The sequence below is a fragment of the Astatotilapia calliptera genome, chromosome 12 (assembly GCF_900246225.1).
Source record: "Astatotilapia calliptera chromosome 12, fAstCal1.2, whole genome shotgun sequence".
NCBI classification, from domain to species: Eukaryota; Metazoa; Chordata; class Actinopteri; order Cichliformes; family Cichlidae; genus Astatotilapia; species Astatotilapia calliptera.
In genome coordinates, this window is record NC_039313.1 from 2900996 (window position 1) to 2906458 (window position 5463).

Sequence of the window (5463 nt, forward strand, 5' to 3'; positions counted from 1 at the left end):
CAGCTTTTTTTATTGTCTGCAAGGTGGCTTTTATTTATAGTGTGCTAGGTCTACACAAGTGTCATATAGATTCTCTATTAAAGGAATGTGTTTTATGCAGACAATTTCTTAAGCCATACTTTACTAAAACTCCTGGAGAAAGCCCAGCTGTAAACCTAAAGCAGCCCAAACAGTCCACGACGTTGCCATGTGTTCTTATTATTATTATATTTTAATAGTTAGTCCTAATGCTGTCAATGCCAATGGAATGCAACATAAAGTGATTTCGCTGACCTTATATGTTAAGACAATTACACTATAACATGCAATTTTTACTATGTAGTATTTAATTGAATGATTATTTATTTATTTATTGTATTTTGTGTTTGGACAGTAATTGATTTTATGTAAATGGCTCTTGAACAGGGTATACTTCATATTCCCGTGCCCTCAAGTCATCAGGATTATTGACTGGGCCAGAGAGGAGTCTCCGTACAGCTCCATGGATGAGGATGAGTTTTGAGCCGGGGCAGTCTCTACCTGCAACCTCAGGCCTCAGCTCCTCAAACATAAAGAATGCTGCACAGTCAAGTTATGGCTGACCAGCTTCAAGCACCACGCTCTTCTGCCACCAGGAGGAGCCTCCTGAGCTTCCTTGCACAGAGAAAGCTGTCACCATGTCCTGCTTCCATGCAGGTGGGTATCGGACGTTCCTCCCACCCATGACGATATGACCTTCTCTTTGCCTCTATGTTCAGGGAAAATGGCAGTGCAGAAAAGGATGTATCCAGACAATACAAAAATGTTTCAAGCTCAAAGAACAAAAATATTTATCAGATTACATGTGTTTAGTTCTTTTCATATTCAGAAATGTTTTACTCTGTATGAATGTGTGACATAAAATTGATCAACATTTGACATGTACCAAAATATAAGTGGTTGTACTAGAATGACTCTGTGAAGGTTCTCAGTCATCCAGGTCATCGTAGTCAAAGGAGCTTGCAGAGAAAAGCGTCTGGACTTCTTTAAGTTACTTGAAGACGTTTCACCTCTCATCCGAGAAGCTTCTTCAGTTCTAAGGTCAAATGGTGGAGAGTCCCAGATATAAACCTAGTGGGAGTTTCCCCCCGCAGAGGGACAAAAGGACCCCCTGATGATCCTCTAATCAAATGAGCCAAGGTGGGAAACTGGGCGTGGGTCCCAATCAGCCAGAGTTTCGGGTGTGTTCATTGTGAAACCTGGCCCCACCTTATCATGCGAATTCCTGAGGTCAGATGGCCCAGGATGTGAGTGGGCGTTAAGGCGTCTGGGAGGGATCTCAAAACTTGATTATAGATGGCAGAGAGTTGGTGTCGTAAACCACCGCCTCTGTTCAAAGATGGTCGCTCACAGTGGACATAGATGCTTCTTTCACTCCTCTTTCAAACCATCTGTCCTCTCTGTCCAAAATGTGAACATTGGCATCCTCGAAAGAGTGTCCTTTGTCCTTAAGATGCAGATGGACTGCTGAGTCTTGTCCTGTGGAGGTGGCTCTTCTGTGTTGTGCCATGTGCTTGTGAAGTGGCTGTTTGGTCTCTCCGATGTAGAGGTCTGAGCATTCCTCGCTGCACTGTACAGCATACACCACATTGTTAAGTTTGTGTTTTGGCGTTTTGTCTTTCGGGTGAACCAGTTTCTGTCTGAGCGTGTTGCTGGGTCTGAAATACACTGGGATGTCATGCTTGGAGAAAACTCTCCTGAGTTTCTCTGATACACCGGCTACATAGGGGATGACAATGTTGTTGCGTCTGTCCTTCTTATCCTCCCTCGCTGGTGTCTGGTCTTCTTTTCTGTGCCTCTTTGCTGACTTTGCTGACCACCTCCACAGGACAAGACTCTGGCTGAAGCTCTGGCTGATTGGGACCCACACCCAGTTTCACACCTTGGCTCAGGCGATTAGAGGATCATCAGGGGGTCCTTTTGTCCCTCTGTGGGGGGTCACTCCCACTAGGTTTATATCTGGGACTCTCCACCATTTGACCTTAGAACTGAAGAAGCTTCTCGGATGAGAGGTGAAACGTCTTCAAGCAACTTAAAGAAGTCCAGACGCTTTTCTCTGCAAGCTCCTTTGACTACTAGAATGACTGTTTGTGAATTTTTTAGCAGTTTTTTCCAAGTTAAATTTACTCAGAAAAACTTTTCTTTTAATGTAATTATTTGCAAATTTTTTTCACTTCACTGTTATATTTTTTATGGTAAATGAGTGGGAAAAATTATTTAATCCATTTAAAATGTAATCCTCTTCACAAGGTGTAAGAGTGTCAATACTTTCTATAGTAATTTGTTTTTTTTAAACTGTTTTTGTGACTTTACTGGTCTAATATTGAGTTAAATATCAATAGTCTTTATCCACTGTCAATTTTTTCAACAATCAGGAGATGTACTGAGAAGGGGTCAGTCGATACAATTTTCAAATGATAACTGAGTAGAACAGTGCACATTTTATTTTAGTCTTTTCATAGAAAACAGCATATATGGAACATCGTGATATGACATCAGACATCAAGTATTTGTTTTCCTGATTTGAATTTGGGAACGTTAGCTGTGGTAAAATACTTCCAATATGTCTTTTGGTCTTTGCTACGTACACACAGGTTCTGTGATGCATGCAAGTTTTTCTTCTTTGGATTAATGGTCGCAAATTCTCCTGCCCACACTGGGGATGTGTCTCAAAAGAGCTTTTTGTCAGAAAACAAACAAAAGAACCAACGCAGTAAGATGACTTGTCTGTCAGCTCAACAGTGAAACAAAACTGTAAGAGTGTGGTGAGCTGAAGAGTCAGGTGATAAGTTTGGCGTTATATTTCTGCAGTCATCAAGGAAATCAAGAATATTGAATTAAACAAGAATTAGAATACATTTGGTGATGATTAGCTGCAGTCACAAACCAGTCATCTAAAACCTGTGTTTGCATCATTGTCCTGTTTGGGCCAGACTTTACCTGTCAGACAGATGTCCTCACATTAGACCCCTGAATACTTTGGTATATAGAGGACTTTATGGTTTACTCATTGAATATGAAGTGGCCACATCCTGTGAGTGACAAAACAACCCAAATCATCACCCCTCCACCACTGTGCTCAGAGTTGGTATGAAGTTTTTGTTTGGTTTTCTCCACACGCAGCATTATGACCAAACATCTTCACTTTGGTCTTGTCTGTCCAAACGTAATTGTTCCAGAAGTCTTGTGATTTGTTCAGATGCAACTTTGCAAATGTAAAACATGGTACTATGCTATCTTGATGCATGCTCAATCATCCATGTAAAATCGATTCTGTTCATTTGGATGTTGTGTTTTCAGTGGCTGAAATGTTCCCTCGCTCATCCAAGTGAATTCTTCACCCTCAGCTAACTGCAAGCTGACACCACAATTTGCATATTAATGATCTTAAAACTAACCCCCTGGCCCATTGTTAGTCAGCGTTGCTAGATTCAGTCATTATGCAAATGTAATGCTTATAAGGTTGGGAAAACCTGTAGTCAGATGAGAAGTCCATTCTTTTCTTGTGGCGGTCACAGGTCACATGAAAAGTTGCCAGTTCCTGAAGCAGCCCCTCAGTATAATACTCCCACCCCCGTGTTTCACTATGAGAACAGTGTTCTTTGGGTTGAATGCCTCTTCCTACTTTCTCCAAACATATTTAGCGTCTCTTTGGCCAAAGAGCTCTAGTTTCCCCTTATCTGACCAAAGGATGCACTTCCAGTACACTTAACCTTTCTCCATGGTGTCCTCAGCATACCTCTATATGGCTTGAAGGTGTCTACTTCTGCAGAAGTACTTCTGAAGAAGAGTATTTCTTGGTCTGTAACCTTCCTTTGTAAGGTCCTATAGATTGTCTTCTTTGAGCCTACTTAACTAAGTCATTCACTAGAGTCATGGTAAAATTTTCTGGGTCTTTAGTCACATCTGTCTTTCCTTCTTTCCAGAGTCTTTGAAATTTTTCACATCCTACCGCCAGACTTGTTCTCTCTTTGAAATTCTTGTTGATGCTTCTCTCTCCCCTTCTTGACACTTGGAAATGCTGTGATAACTTTGTATATCCATCCCCCGCTTTGTGAGCATTAACAATTCTTTTTCTCAAGAAAAGCTATTTCTTTTGGGGTTTTTTGGTATAATACTTTCCAAAGTAACAGGCCAAATCCTTGCTGATGTTTTCATACACTGTGTAAATTGGAAGATAACCCTCAGTTTTAATTTGATTTTACAGGATTTGAGCATTACAGAGGTAAAGGACGTCATTGCACAGCAGTGGTTTCAGTTCACAGTTCACAGATAATTAAAAAAAAGGTTATTGCGTGCAAATAGAAATAATTTATGCTTTCTAAAGAAAACTAGCATGTTTAGAAATGCTGTATTGAAAATTTCTGCAGTTTTTACCAGTCACACTTAGCAGCTACAGCTGTGGTTATAACAAATGCAATAAATCTTCATTTAAACGTATGCACCTTTCCCAGAGTCACAAGGACTGGTGCTCACATTTTTTGTCATATTTTTTATTTAATATGACTATATTATAAGTCTTTCCATATTTATTGTGATCATTGTGGAAAAAAAGAAAATATAGTTTTACTGTTGGGAAATGTATTATTTTTTTAAAGGCAAGAAAAATAAATAAAAAACACTAAAACATTATCCTCTCTGTTTACATGCCTCTGATAACTATTTTCCAAACCTAAGGCTAATCTGAGAATGTCTGGGTGACATGGAGTGATTACATAGACATCCAGGATAAGAGGGAATAATTCTGAATGAATTAAGGGGAAGTTGTAATCACACGGCCTTGTTTACTCTCCTCTACTTCTTTTCGGTTTTCAGTTGCCTTTGGCTCCATCTAATGGCGGTAACAACAATGACACCGGTAAAGTTTTTCCTACAGTCCAAATATAAACCATCACAATCAAATGAAACCATTCTGAGTGATAGCTTCAATGTTACACTAAAGGATGTTGTTTAAGTGAAGGATATTTCGGATTTAACAGTGTAGTTTGTGAGACTGAACTCCCGAATCTGCAAGCCAAAATTAATTTTCTTCTGATATAAATATACTGAAATAAAATTTAATCCTCAAAGCAGAAGCCTGGATTCAACACAACTGTGGTAATTCTGTGAACACGGCTTATATTTCTTCTTCTTCTTCTGATTCTACAAGTGATATTTAAAATACTTTGCATAATTTCATTTGGTTTGGCTTATGTAAAAAAATAAAATCTATAAAATACACATGATTTGATTTACAAGTACTCGGACAAAAAAGAAGGAACATTTTAAAAAAAATAGTTCAGCTGAAAGAAACATTTCATAATACTGTAAAAATCCATTTCTAGCACTGGTACTTGAAAGAAACCACAATAAAACCAAACAAAAGTGATGGCTCAAATGTACGAACTAATAATTAAAATTACTGGGAAGGATAAAGTCAAGAACCGGAGACTTTTATTAGGAAGA